Raw genomic sequence first — 15569 nt, forward strand, 5'->3', positions numbered from 1 at the left:
CAGGCGCACGAGCACACCTGAGTGGCGGCACGTTCGCGTTCATTCCATGCTGGTATGGGAGCACCTAGGCTGTGCCAGGCACTGTTCCAGGCTCTGGGCGCTCAGCAATGAACAAAAGCTTTCATTCTAGTAGGGAGAAGCAGCCTCAAAGAGAGAAATGAGTCACTTCAAATGCAAATAAGTGTTACAAAGAAAGAACGTGGGGGAGGGTGGTAAAGAGGGGCTTGGAAGAGGTGCTCACTTGAGGCTGGGAAATCACTTTGTCCCCTACCCAATCCCCACGAGCTCTACCACGGGATGGCACTGTCTCCACTTTAGGGAAGAGGAGGCTGCAGGTAAGCTAGCAGGGTGACCAGCTCGGGATGCTGAGACAGTGGAGACTGTCTTAAAGGGTCCCTGGATTTTTTTTAATGGGACACGGCAAGTGCCGGTCACTAAGGAAGTTTATTATACTCGTGGGGTCTCTAGAAACAAAGGGCACAGCCTCGGGGCAGGGTCACATAAGGAAGCCCTAGGGTCAGTGAGAAGGCAGAGGGAGCAAGGGGGAACCTGGGTAAGAGTCTTTATTGTGGTTTTTACAGGAAGCGGTGAGGGAGGGTGAGCAGGCTTGGGATGGGCTCATTTCAATAATTTCAGTGAGATCTCGGGCATAGGGGCTGCCCCTAGTTGTGTGTCCTGGGGTGGTTAGGGCAGGTGGTGAGTGGCCTGGGAGGGGTGTGTGTGTGAGAGCCCCACAAAGGTGATGGTTGGAGATCTGACCTCTGGATTGGCTGGTCTGCATTTGAAAGTCACATCACACTTCCCAGCAAGTTGTTCACCAGCTTTAGGACCTGCTAACTCTGGGCTGGGCAGTCCCCACAGACAGGCAGGGTCTCAAGATGTCAAAGCAATGGAATACAGAAAATAAAAGCCCAGTTAACACACAGACTCAGCCTGGGGCTCATGCTGCATCCCCTGGCTGCCCACAGTCCCTGCAGAGACCAAGGCCCTGGCTAAGAGGGACTCCCCACCTGGGAGGAGAACACAACCCACAACCGTTTGGCTTCAGCTATACCCGGAAGAGCTTCTTTGCTCTTGCGTCACCTAAGACACTACCTTGGCACAGGCTCATCAATCCCAACAAGCCTGCAGACCAGAGGGTAAAATGGGGTACAGAAAGGCGCTTCAATGGTGAAGCTCGTGAGAAGGAAAATGAACATGTGCTGGAATAACCAAGATGTGTTTTATTTTCTTATAAATTCTGCCCCATTTCAATTCAGAGCTTGTTGTCGAGGGCAGGGGACAGGGGTGGTGTCCTTGATTAAAACAACAAAAATACTGTTTTCAAAAATGTAGCTGGCTGGTGCCCATGTTGTTTTAATTTGCTGGGACCAGATTGTCCAGCCCTCGTGGAGTTGATCCCAGACAGGCTCGTTTGACTTATTCAGAGAAAAACTCTGTTTTTCAGCCACAAACTGTACCCCTCACCCTGGCCAAATATGTTGCAATTCTCGTTAAAGGTCCCAACAGCTGTTGTCCAGGAATCCTGAGCCCACCTTCTGGATCCCATCTCCAGATGGTACTCGCATGCCCTCCACATGCCACTGGCCCCCAGGAGGAGACTATAGAGCTGGTCTAGGCTTAGCCTCAGCCTAAAACAAGACAAGGTACAAGCATATGGTAGGTACTCCGTAATTGTCTGCTGAATGAATGAGTGAATAATTGGATAAATGGATGGGTGGGTGGATGGATAGATGAGTGAATCGGTGGATGGGTGGGTGGATGGATAGATGGATGGACAGATGAGTGGATGGTGGATGGGTGGGTGGATGGGTGGATGGGTGTCCTTTCTCTAGCCATTTATCCGTTGACACTTTGGGCTTTGGACTTGGTTCAAGTTCTACTGGACTGATAAAAAGAGTTTTGTCTTTTTTCCAATGACGTTTCCATCCCCATATTAACTAGAACAGCTCTCTTCTTTTGAAAGGGGCCACCTCCTTCCTCAGAAAACTTAAAAATACAACTACCCATATGATGTAGCAGTCCCACTTCTGGGTGTATATCCAAAGGAAATGAAATCACTATGTCGAAGAGATACCTGCACCTCCATGATCAATGAAGCTTTATTCACATCAGCCAAGACCTGGAAACAACCTAAGTGTCCACTGACAGATGAATGGACAGAGAAGATGTGGTATATACACACAATGGAATGTTATTCAACCATAAAAAAAGAAGGAAATCCTGCCATTTGCAACAACACGAAGCTGGAGAACATTATGCTAAATGACATAAGCCAGACACAGAAACACAAATACTGCAGAGGATCACTTATATGTGGAATTTTAAAAAGTCTTGCAGAAGCAGAGGGTAGCATGGCGCTTGCCAGCAGCTGGGAGGGCGCGAGGAATGGGGATGTGCTGGTCACAGAGTACACACTTCCAGGGAGAAGACGGTTCTGGGGACTCAGGTACAGCACCGTGATTGTGGCTGAGCACCGTGTACCTGAGGTTCGCTGAGGGGGCAGACCTTGAATCCTCTCACCGCACGCACAAAATCGCTAACTACGAAAAATACAAAGGAGAGGGCCACCTCTGTCTCTTTCATATTATTCTTTTCTCCTACCTGATGACTCAAAACAAGCCCAGCAGCTTGGCTAGCACGGGGAGATCGAAAGATACAGTCTCTCCTTTGAAAAAAGACCACGATCCTGCTCCTCCTCCCACCCAGCGGAAACTGGAGCACAGCTCGGGACCTGCTGTCACAGGATCCTGCTTAAGGGCACAAAAGCCGGGAAATTTCAGAGCCAATCTGGGCCAGGGGAGGCCCGGGCCCATGAGTGGGGCTGAAATGATTCTTCCAGACTGCACAGAGGAGAGCGGCCTGCCTGCCTGCCGGCCGGCCTGCCCAGCAGCAAACAGGAAATCCCAGAATTTATAGATGACCCCGTTACAAGGCAAATGTTTTGGAACAAATTGTTCTTCTTTTAAATCCTTGTTTTCCACTAGTTTTTCTTTCTGGATTCGCCCCTCCTTTCCACCTTCCCGCTGCCCTTGCTAAACCGGGGCCACAGCGCCACCTGCTGCCCTTCGTGGGCAGCGGGACTCCGCAGGGGCCAGTCCTGGGTCCTCACCCCAGGTCCCCAGCTTACAATGGGTGGGAGAGTGGCTTTCTGGCTCCTGTCCCGAGAGTCTGTGCTTCAGATCACGTACCAAGCCGCCGGAGAACTGCTCCTGTGGTTTTCCTGTGACCTGAAGACTCACGGCAAACTCCCCCCACCCCACCCCCATCCCCGGTCCTCTGGGACAGCCCTGGCTGCCTGGAGGCAACAGCCGAGTCGAGCGACATCTCCATCCAAGCCTGGGTCTTTGCTCCCCGCAAACCTGCTGTGCCAGCTTTGGCCAACCATGTCAACCCCACAAGCCTCGGTTTCTTCTGGCCCAACTACAGCTCCTCCACCGGGTGGTATGGAAAGCACAAAGGACATGCCTGGCCCAAAGAAGATGCTCCGGCAACACTGTCATCGTTCTCTCCTGATTGGGATGTCGCTCGTTGGGCAGGAGCAGCTCAGGGAATCATTGAGGCAAAGGGCCGGCCTCAGAAAAATGGCCCATTTCTTTCCTTATGAGAGGGAGAGCTCCACCAAGGCAGACCACACCGGCACATAGGACAAGCCTCAGCAAAGCCCCCCCTGATGAGCTGAGCGACCTTGAGAGAGCTGCTTGTCCCTCTTCTATCTCAGTTACTGTCTTGCTACCTGGGGACAGTAATAGTAACCATGCCCCAGTGGGTTGCCATGAGCACTAAAATGAGGGTGCATATAGAATTTAGTAGAGGGACTGCAGGTAGTAAAATCCCCCACAGTCTAGCTATAATCATTATTACGAGACAAACATGCTGCCTGACACATAGTGTGCATCAATAAATATCTGAGGAACGAATGAACGAAAACACCAGAGAACATAGTTCAGGAGACCTTGATTAGTTACCGTCTAGTCACCAATGTGCCATGAGACGTTAAATACCACTGCACCTGCCTCTCCTTGTCCAGAAACCTTTTTATATTGCGTACAGGCCCTCTGCCTGGGACCTCAGTTTTTCCACCTGTCACATGGGCATGACACCTGTCTTACCTGACCAGAGAGAAGGAGGGGATCTGCCAAGTAATGTATGACTGACCGCTCTGGAAAGCTTAAAGACTACATGAAGGAAGGAGTCTTTATTTTCATTTGGAGTGTTTTCATGGTGGCTTTGCTTTTCCTCCAAGGGTTCCTGGGGCTCTGTGGGACAAGCGGGGTCCCTCCTGACACAAAGTGGCAGCCTTATCCCAAGTCCCAACTCACTGGGGGAGTTGGATGAGTTTTATAACAGAAAGGCCGGGCTAATTAATTCTTTTGCTACTGATACAAGTTGAATACCCTCCAAGGAATGCCTCCCACCCCAAAGGGAAAGCTCCTTGTCTAACCCAGTGGGTCTCCAGGTTGGCAACTAGTTGATGTGACACCTCGCAGGAGAGTGATAGATGAAGTGACATCAGGAAGCACAGCTAGGGAGGGCCCCCTCGAACACCATAAGGAGACCTCAGACAGCGGGCCCTAGAGAGCCACAGAAGATTCATAAGCAAAGGAGGAACATGTCCAGAAAGAGAATTCGGGCAGCCACACGAGGGACTACAAGGACTACATAGTCCTTGTCCTAGCAAGGACTACATAGTTCCCCCCCACACACCTCGGGGCCTAGAGTTAAGTGATCAACAACCCCCATGTGCCTGAAACAGAGGGAATCCTTAGAACATCAGGTCTTCATTTTAACGCTAAGAAAGCCCCAGAATGAGGTGGTCACCCTAATTCAGAGTACACAGCACCTCCTGGAGCCATGCAGTGCGTCTTGCCCTGTACGTTATACTTTCCCGAACCTCCGAACCTGCTCTCAAAAATCACCTCTCCCCTGCCCCATCCCTCTCAGTTCTGTTCCGCCGAGCAACAAACAATAGGTTTAGCAAGTGAACACACTGGCGTGGATTGCATGCTTACCCCTTCTAGGCCATATCTGTGCGTTGAAACAAAGGCCTCCTGGAGATAATATTTTAATCCAATGCAGTGACTAATAGTAAAAATTTTTAGCCCGAGAGATATGGGGACTATTTTAGGGGGTAAGCGGGGAGTTGCCACGTCACCCACATCACATGCTGTCAGCAACGATCTGTTTTGCCTTGCACAGAGCCGGTTCTGTCTTCCTGGCTCTCAGCTCACCAGCCTGCCCTGCCAAGCAAGCCTGCAGGAGCCTGGGCTGCTCAAATATTCTGTAAATAATGCTGACTACAGAAGTTTATAGGGAGACTCACAGAATCGTAGCAATAGAATCACAGGATGTCAGAGCAGAAACAGATGCTAGACATCATAGTGTCCAGGGTCAGAAAATACACTGCACTCACGCTGCCACTTCCCCTTGCCATGCCCAGAGCAGACATCACTAATCAATCATGACACTGTCTAGCTGAGATTGTTTGTAGCCTGAGAATCCTTCGAGGCATTCCAGGAAGCAACTACCAATTATCTGGGATCTACTAATAATAGTAAGGTTTATTGAAAACACCTACTGTATTCCTTTCTCCGCAGCCTTTTCCATTATTACCATTTTAATCACTGAACTGTTTGCCAGGCCCTTTATGTTTATTAGGGTTTCTCAACCTTGGCACCACAGACACCAGGGCCAGACAATTATTGATTGTGGAGAGCTGTCCTGTGTATAGGAGGGTGCTGAGCAGCACCCCTGACCCTGCAGCCAGTGGCAAGCAGCCCCCATCCCCACCCCTGTGTGACAACCTGAAAATGTCTCCGTATGTCCCCTGGGGGTCAGGGCAGGAGCGTTTGTTTACATATTTTCTCTAATCTTCATCACACTCTGCTAAAGCAGACTCTCTGGATTTTTCTCTCACAAGTGAAGGGATTGTGGCTAAGAGAGAATCCAGGACAAGCTGGTGACAGAAGCAGGATGCGGGGACCCAAAGAGAGTCCACCCCCCCTCAAGCACCACCCCACCCCTCCCATGCCTGCTCTTCCTCCACCAGGCAGGAAATTCTGTTTTGCTCATTGTCTTTGGCTGCAAAGTCCCCAGGGGAGGGAATGGGACCTGTGGGGCTGAGAAAAACCAAATGCTGAAAGGATGGTCCCGCAGTTGATAAGGGTGCTGGAGGTGGAGAGGCCTGGCATGGCGTGGTGAACGTTCCAGGCTCCTTCCCATCCCCAAAATTGGTAGTGGGTATGGAGCCAGCCCAGGGAAGAGGCCCTGCACGAAGCCTGTTAGAGCAGTGGGAGCCGCGCTGCTAATAAGATGCCCCCCCTTCTTGACGACATTGACAGGCCTTTCCCCACTCCATGGGAAGCACACGGAGTCTGGCCTTGCCCCCAGAGATTTGGGATTGAGAACCTGACAGTTTGGACATAGAGCCCGTGGGCAATGTTTCCCTTCTCCGGGGCTCGGGTCTGTGCCAAGAATTCCTAACAAAGAGGGAAAAAATTAATTAATTTTAAAAACCCATATTTAAAAAAGGCTCATGAAACTGACTGGTAAGAAACTGTCCATTTTTCTCCTTGGTAGCGATCAAAATGTCTCGAGTTCCTACACACATATTTTACAGACGTTTCATAAATCTTCTCGTTGCGCTGCTTCCCCATAAGTAGGGTCCCCTGGGAAGTCATTGAGTTTCCTCACTACATGTATTCAAGAGAAAATTGGATGTAACACTTAGAGAAGGCTGTGGCTAGGGAGGGGGAGGCAGGCAGGAGGGAGGGCGTCCGAGGAGAAGCCAGGCTTAAAGTTCAGTGCCAAGGACAGGGAGGTCCCTTGTCTTGGAAATTCCTGAAATTTCCAAACCGTCTTTTGCTTCTCGTGCACAAATAATCTCTTTGTGCTATTTATTCGCTTTATTTCTTTCTGACCACAAAAGTAATACTTTTTTCTTTTTTGCACAAATATCTGAAAGGATAGAGGAAACAAGAAAAAAACAAAACAGGATCAGAAGAAAAAACAAACAAACAAACAAACACAACACCTCAAATCCCTGGGTTTCTTGTTTTGTTTTAAGGATTTTCCTGGGCAGCTTGACAGCGCAATTTCAGCCACAGGGGTCCAAATTCTAGGTGCATGACAGTCACCCAGGGAGCTTGTTAAAACCGCAGGCCCCTCGAGCCAACACCCCTTAGAGTGGGAGCCTGTAGGTCGGGGGGCCAGTCCCACGGATCTGCGTTTTTAATAAGCCCCCGGGTGACTCTGATGTGGGCGGTCACTGGACCGCACTTCGAGAAATAATGAGTTTCAGGTTTTTCAAGACCCTCGGCAAATCAAGAGACGTGAAAATCCAGATTTGAAACAAAGATTGGGGGGTAATGGTTTGTTTTCTGGAAGGGCTCGGCTTAAATAGGCATTTCCCTTAGTGCTGTTAACATATGATTCCGTTCACACTCGGTGATTCAGCGACGCAGCCAGGACTTCATCTGTGGTGCTCAGGGCCAAGGCGGCACACCGCCACCTTTTTACAGAGCAGCGTTGACACCCATCTGCTCAAATAAATTAACGTTTCCATCTCAAATAACTCATTTGGCTGGATCATCAGGGTTACACGCCAACTCAAAGAGAGAGGGGAGGGGGCGATGCACGGGACGGGGAGGGGTGGGGGAGGCATTTTGCAACGTATGTATAAGTCGCAAGTAACACCGCTGCATTTTTGTCGCCAAAAGGGCGGGAGGTAGACGAATGCGGCTCTGGTGAAATTCACGTGGCCCGGTTCCTGTCTCGGTTCTTGACTCCCACCGCCGCGTTGGCGGGGCTGGGTCGGCCGATGGGTGCAGCAACCTGGGCCAGTATTCCCCGTGCAAAGACATGGACTTTGCGGGAGCGAGCTGGTGTGTGCACGTGTATGTGTATGTCTGCGGGGACGGTCAGGAGACGTGGACAGTAAGATCAAAGAGTTCTGCCACAGGGACGGAGTACGTAGTGGAGAGGGCAGGTGGTTTCTTTTTCTGTTTGCACAGAAAAGGTGCAAACACGCTACAGAGATCTCCTGTAGGGCCTTCCCCCAGCTTTCTCTACCGCCAACGGCTTACATAAGGATCGGAGGTGATCCACACCCCGAAACCGACATTGGTACGTGACCAGGGACTAAAATACAGGTTCTGTTCTGATTTCCTTCGCTTTTCCACTGGTGGCCTTTTCTTGGAGAGCAAGTACTTTCCACGCCACAGAGATCTGGGGAGGGATCCCAGTCTGCCACCCAAACTGTCCGGCCATACTACCGTCTCTTTAGACCCTAGTTTCTCTTTTGTCAAAAGAGGGGGGTCACCACGTCTACCTGACAGGGCCTTTGCGATGATTACGTGCAAGATCGTGTGCTCCGAGCCCAGCACTGCACACACTGCACGCAAGCAGCCACTGCTGTTGGCTTTTATTTTCCCACCCTCTTTCAAAAGGAGCAGTGCTCCATCTTCAAGGACAAATGGGTATTTGCATAAATTCCTGTTGGGCCAGCTTGACTTATTCTCGGCTAGCTCAAGTGGTGGGGAGATTAATTAGGAAACTCTTACAACGACCTGTGTAAGTGGAATCTGCACAGTGGCAGCAGAGAGGTAAGGAGAAGAAAGATTTAATAAACATTTCAAATACAGAATAAAAAGGAGCTGATGGATGTGGGGAGTGGAAGTGGGAGGAGCCAACAGTGAGCAAGTCACACTTTTGAATGACTCGTGTTCCCTTTGACCCAGATGAGCCAGAGGGAACCAGCTCGAGGGAGGAGAGAAGGCGAGAAGCCCTAATAACCCTCACAGGCACCTGTTGAGTGCCTGCCGCATGCCTGCCAGGCACTGTGCCTACTGATTTCCCAGCACGATGCCACTGGACTCACCTAAGAAACCAAGAAGACTGACAGAGAAATGAAGTCACTTGCCGGGGTACTTTGTGTGTAAGAGCTGAAGTCCAAGGTTCGCACAGGCAGGACCGGCTGTGGGATCTGTGGGGCTCCCTGCAAAGTGAAAATGGGACCTCCCTTGGTCAACATTTATTAAGAATTTCACGATGATCGATGATTGACAACAGCCTGACATTAAACCAAGCAGAGGGGTGTCCTGAGGGTGTCCCAGGAAGCCTGCTCTGCTGCAGAGCATCTCAGTAAAGGCACAGAGGCAGACCCGGAGAAGGCTAGAGAAGACCGCTAAGGAAGAGGGTTGGGGATAGGCCTGCGCTGAGGGCCACACTCACTGCCAGCAGCAGGAGGGGGGGTGGGTAGCAGGGAGGAGGAGGAGGAGGGCGCAGTCAGAGCCTCGGGGAGGGGGACAGAGCCACAGGGAGGGGGCAGAGCCTTGGGGAGCGGGTCAGAGCCACAGAGAACAGGACAGAGCCACAGAGAACGGGACAGAGCCACAGGGAGTGGGTCAGAGCCACAGAGAATGGGACAGAGCCACGGAGAACAGGACAGAGCCACGGAGCGGGTCAGAGCCAGGGGAAGGGAGTCAGAGCCACGGAGCGGGCGGAAGTCATAGGAAAGAGGGTCAGGAACAGGAGGACGCAGGCACCCCTCTGTCTGCAGTTAGGACCCTGCTGTTGGCCTCGCAGCCGGTTTCTCGGGAGCAAGGGGGCGAGCCCGGACAGTGCGATGCAGTGGACTCGTGGAAGCGAGGCAACAGCAGAGCAGCCCCGGCCCTCTAATCTCCAGACGTCCTTCCACTGCCGATCGGAGGGCCAGTGTGTGTCAGCATGGAAGTGATTTTTTAAGAAGTCAAGTCGCTTAAAGACTGCTTCTCCCCTGGGCCCTTCTGCCTTTTCTCCTCCCACTTAGCCTCACAATCGTTGGCTGAGCCTCTCCCTAAATTGTGGCCAGGGGACCGAGCTGAAAACGCCTCTGAGGATTCTTGCACAGCAACCACGAAAACCTCTTTTTGGAGGCTCAAATGTTTGCCGAGGCTTCAGCGTGGTCACGGGGGCTTGGATCTGGGAACGGGCTATGTTCCTTTGTTGGGACAATTGCAACCAGGAGGCACAGATCATCCTGGGCTGTTTATTTATAGATGTTGGCTGGGGCTGTTGGTCTCCTTCTGAAGAAAGATACCAAAAGAAAGAGGCAGCTCACAGCTCATACAGACCCGGCTTCACAAAAATAAACCTGCCTTCAGTTTCGCAGACTTCTGTTTTTGGTACTATCCTCTGGAAGGGGTTTACTCCCTGTTTCCTTTCTAGTGCCATGGAGTCCCAGAGCCCCCAGACTACTGGGAGGCCCCCAGCTGGCCTCTCACTCAAGTACACAGATCTACCACCAACCCTGTCCCTGAACACCTACACTTTGCACGATTGGTTAATTCCTAAGTATAATGATCTGTGTTTCAGGAATTTTTACGTTTCTGAAATCTTAGGAATGAATGGTCCATTCCACAGCAAACATTTAATTAAAAAAAAAAAAAAAACCAGACTTCGTATATATATAGTTCTTTCAGAGCAGTCTTAGGTTCACGGTAAAACTGAGTGGAAAGTACAGAGTCCCCATACGCCTCCCCCGCCCCCCATACACAGCCTCCCCGACGGTCGGCATGGCTCGCCAGTGTGGGGCATCTGTTATAGTCGATGAGCCTGCACCCATGTGTCGTCGCCCCAAAGACTATAGCTTACATTCAGGTTCATGCTTGATGTTGTACATCCTATGGATTTGGACAAATGTGCAATGACGTGTACCTCCCATTATCCACCTTATCATGTAGAACAGTTTCTCCGACCTAAAAATCCTCTGAGCTCCACCTATTCATCCTTCCCCCAACCCAACTACTGGCCCCCGCTGATCTTTTTACTCTCTCTGTAAGTCTTTCCTTTTCCAGAATGTCCTATAGTTGGAGTTATACAGTACATACCCTTTTTAGAGAAAAGTTTAATGTTTAGTAAACTTTCTAAAAAAATTTAATTTAAATTTAAAAATAAATAAATAGTGAGTGGCTCAGTAGGTTGAGTGTCCCACTCTTGGTTTTGGCTCAGGTTGTGATGTCAGGGTCATGAGGTCGAGCTCAGTGTCAGGTCTGTGCTCAGCGGGAAGTCTGCTTGGTACTTTCTCTCCCCCTCCCCATGATCCTCCTCTTGTCCTTCCCCCGAATCTCATGCTAAAATAAATAAATAAATATTTTAAATAACTAAGTAAATGAATAAACAAAAGCATGCCTATTTTCGAAAAATCCAACTGTACAGAAGCCTATGCTATTTCCAGTGTGAACCAGTCTGTGTAGCTCTGCTCTGTTCTGATAACAAACAAGCCCTGAAGTCTGAGTCATGACAAGCTCATCTCTCACTTACACAGTCTCATGTGAGACACTGGTGACTCCTCCAACCCCAGAATCACTATAAGAAGGGAAGACAGAGAAGACTCCCACATGCTTTTAAATAACCTCTGCCCAGAAGGGACACATAGGCATGCTCATTGCAGGGGTCAGACCAGTCCTCAGCCCCACTGTAACCCACAGGGAAATGAGGAAACAGAAATGAGCCTGTCTTTGCCACAAACAGCAAGTTACCTCCAGGTCCCAATCCCATTGTGCAGAGACACTGTACTCCTGTTAACTGCTCGTTTCGTATCGTTGCAGACAGTCCTCTAATAGATGCCTATTTATGTATATTGCTCATAACCTATTCTACTACATGCTAACGTGTAATACGTAAAACTTCTTCCTTTGCAAAAATGGGACTATGCTTTGTATGCACTCTTGCAGTATGTTTTTGCATTTAACAGTATGTCTTGGACATCTATTCCAGTAGGGATGAGCTAAGATGCAATTTGATAATGAAATGATGACATTAAAGAGAGTGCTCTGTGGTGCCCTCTGCTCTGGCTGTGGGCTCCTGGGCCACAGAACAGCATCTCATCACCAGCACCATTCACTGGGACTTTGCTGGTTACCAGGCATGGTGCCAAGTGATTCACCCCACTCCCAACAATGCCACGAGGTCAATACCATTATTATCTCTCTCCAGTATTCAGACGATGTACCTGTCACTCAGGGAGGTGAAGAAACATACTACCCAAGGTCACACAGCTAGTAAATGTCAGGAGGGGATCTGTGGGACTCCTTGGGCTTGGTACATCATAGGTGCTACATAGTATTTATTGGATAGACGGCAGAGAAGTGCTCTTTGCGTGGAACCCCCCCCCCCAAAACTATACAGAAATGGCTGTAGGCAGCTATGATACTCATGGCCAATACCAGTCATCAAACTCTTACATATGACTTGTCCTGTGTTCATCGTCTGATGGTATTACAGGTTCCTAAAAACCCGAAACATGTGTTTCCTGCTAAGCCCCTCCAACTCCAACCAACACACAAGCATTGGCAGAGTTCTAGGTGTGTAGGAGGTACACAAGATGTAGTGCCCTTACTCAGGCTTCCCTTTCCACATCGTGTCTAGACATGCCAGTGGCCTCCCCCGCTCCCGGCCCCCTGTTCCCCTTTGCCCCCTAATCACAGACTGTTCTCCACCCAGTGCCTAGAGGGAGTCCCCGGAAGGGCCAGCAAGAGATCTCATGGTCCGCTGGGAACTCCCTGCTTCATGGTGGAAATCCTCAGTCCCCCTGGTGGTATGCCCCAAATGTGTGTGCCTACCCTGCCTCTGCACCTGTCCCCTCTGCCCACAGATGTCCTTCACTCTCCCAGTTCCCTGCTCAGATGCCTCTCTCCCAAGATCTTCCCTGACCCCACCTGAAGAGCACACCTTTGTTTCTCTGGGCCAGAGGCCCTCAATCTCAGCACTAGTGACATTTGGGGCGGGATGACTCTTTGAGGAGGGGCGGCTGTCCTGGGCCTTGTAGGATGTGGAGCAGCATCCCCAGGCTCCCCCCACCAGATCACGGTGGTGTACCCCTTCATCCACCCAATTGTACAACCAAAAATGTCTACAGACATCGCCAATGTTCTGGGGGGCAAAACCACCCCCATCAGGAACTCCTGCTCTAAGCGATTAGCATGTATACAGCGAGTTCCCCAAAAAAGGCGAAGAGGATAAGTCTATTCCAAAAGACTACTAGAGACTCTAAAGATGCATTTCTCTTGTGCCCTTCCAGAAACAACCCAGACCACAAACTCTAACAGTTTGTGGGAGCTCTAGAAGGGACTAGTCTTCTGCTAAACAAAATTAGACTTTCAGACTTTCTGGGATGTACTGGAGGGAAAGCTCAGGCCTTCTTTTTGCTTCCTCGCCAAGGAAGGGGAAATGGATGCAGGAAATGATGGTCATTTTTCATTGCGGCATCTGAGAATGCCTACCTGGAGTTCCTCCTCAGACACTAGGTACTGGCTGCTGAGAGGAGCAGCTGGCTGAGAGGCGGGAAGCTGCTGGCTAGCTTAAAACTCTTTCCGGGTCTGCTCCAGAGTAAGTGGAGCTGATGGGCGCTTGTCTCCATATATATAACTATCCCAGGACTGTGGCTAAGAACACAAGTTCAGAAGGAGCTTATGAGCGGGAAATACATGCTATAAATGGTGACAGTTGAGCCAAAAGCAATAAAATGGATTCATCTGGGATACCTGCCACCCTGGGATTTCTGGCTTCGACTGAACAATCCAAGCCCAAGCTTCAGAACTTGTCATTCTTCCACGGCCATGACCCCCAAGGCAGGACATGCCGTAAACCAACCAGGAAGCCCCTACATGTGCTCTCAGTTGGGGGCTGGCTGGTCTAAGATGCACATTCAGCCCCCAAAAGGGAAGCGTGGTAACTATTTTACTTTGGGGGATGATTTTCAGATTCACTCATTCAAACATTCTTCAAATGCCATTGGGGTCCTTCCAACATTCTTGGTGGTGTACGATCTAGTGGTTAAGGGTGTCACTGGCTCTGAAAACAGACAGCTCGCTTCAATGCCAACTTTGCCACTCATGAGCTGTGTGACCTCAGGAAAGTTACTTAACTTCTCTGAGCCTAAGTTTACTCATATGCAAAACAGGAATAAAAAAAAAAAAACCCTACTCCTGAGGCAGCAATGAGTAAATGAGATCATGCATGTCAAGTGCTTAGCAGAGTAGCATCAAATGGGAAGAAGATATTGTTACATTATTATTATTATTATCATTACTCTATATTGAGAAAAATTTAGATCGCTCTGTAACCTTGGACATAGTACAAAGGGATGGTGGTAAACAATAAGACCATTTGGTAGGTGGAACAGTATCATTTCTGACTAAGGGAGTATGGAGAAGCATAAATGTTAGGCAGACAGTATTTGTGATAATTCAGCCCGAGACATTCACTTTACAAGTAGGGAAGTAAAGATCAAGCATGCGGATGTGGGGTGAAGTGACTTGTCCAGAGTCACAGAGAAAGTTAAGGGCAGGCCTGGGCCAGAGCTCAGGCTTCCTGCCACCCAGAGGCTGCTCTTCCATTGCCTTATCTATCATTGATGAGTGGACAGAAGGGAAGTACCTCCTCCCTCAATGTAAACCATGGTCCATGGTCACAGACAGATGTTCCCAAAACGTTGCTGGTGGAAAATTTGAGTTGATGTATAGTATTTTTAAGGAATGTTTCCATAGAGATGCACAAATAACTGGAAACAATAATCTCTTGTATAGACGGAAAAGAGCCATTCATCTGAATGGGACGCGTAGGGGGAGGAGTGGGGTGGGTCCAGTATTCTGGAGTGGTGGACGGAGAGGCCAGGCTGGGATGTAGGAGATCTGGGATTAAAAGCCGGCATTTCCACAAGTGGGGGCTGGAGTCTTTGACAGTCCTGTACAGCGATGACACCAGCCCCGCGCATCTTCGTTGAACAGACATGGACGGGAGGCTGGGCTCTGGTTATCATGTGGTCTCTCAGAAGGCATTTCCGCCTGTATGAGTTTCCTCTTGCTGCCCTACCAAATGACCACAAACCTAGTGGCTTACAACAATACGAGCTTATTATCCTACTGTTCTGGAGGCCAGAAGTCTAAAATCAAGAAGTCTGCAGGGCTGGTTGCTTCTGGAGACTTCAAGAGGAGGTGACTATTGGTTTCTTTGGCTTTCTCCACTTCTAGAGGCTGCTCACATTCCTCGGCCTGTGGCCCCTTCCTAGAATCACTAGGACCTCTTGTTTCTGTTGTCACATCTCCTGCTATTGACAACAGCCCAGGTGCAGGCGTGTGCTAGCTGGGGAGCGGCTGGAAAGGTATTTAACTTCTCTGAGCCTGCTTCCTCATCAAAAAGACGGGTGTGATGGGAGCGCGTCAAATGAGGTATGTGTAACTGCTGAGCAGTGTGCCTGGCACATGGAAGGACCAAGAAAGGACAGCAATGCTTATTGTTATCAGCATCATTATCCTCTGACACTTACTTCCATGACCGCATTTGGGAGAAACAGAGGGAGAGGTGTGACGTCTGCCTGGGGTGTCAGGAAAGACTTTGCAGAAGCTGTGGCCCCTGAGCTGGCCCTGATGGGATGACTCTGAAGGAATCTGACCAACAAAGGGAAGAAGGGGGTTCTGGACAGAGGAGACTGCACAATGAGAGCGTGTCAGAAAAGCATATGGGGCATTTGTAGACTTGGGACGGGTCCATGCCAGGAGGTGGAGGGATGGATAAGGGCTCAGTTAGCT

At 49.9% G+C, this 15569-nt stretch overlaps 1 long non-coding RNA gene across 1 annotated transcript; it reads left to right on the top strand.

The window, feature by feature from the left end:
* The first annotated feature begins 226 nt into the window (after nt 1-226).
* Nucleotides 227-2598, top strand: LOC144299497 (uncharacterized). The gene is made up of 3 exons (XR_013366203.1): nt 227-335; nt 1500-1659; nt 1967-2598. It is a non-coding gene; the product is annotated as an uncharacterized LOC144299497 (long non-coding RNA).
* The last annotated feature ends 12971 nt before the right edge of the window (nt 2599-15569 follow it).

Source organism: Canis aureus, chromosome 27 (genome assembly GCF_053574225.1).
Source record: "Canis aureus isolate CA01 chromosome 27, VMU_Caureus_v.1.0, whole genome shotgun sequence".
NCBI lineage: Eukaryota > Metazoa > Chordata > Mammalia > Carnivora > Canidae > Canis > Canis aureus.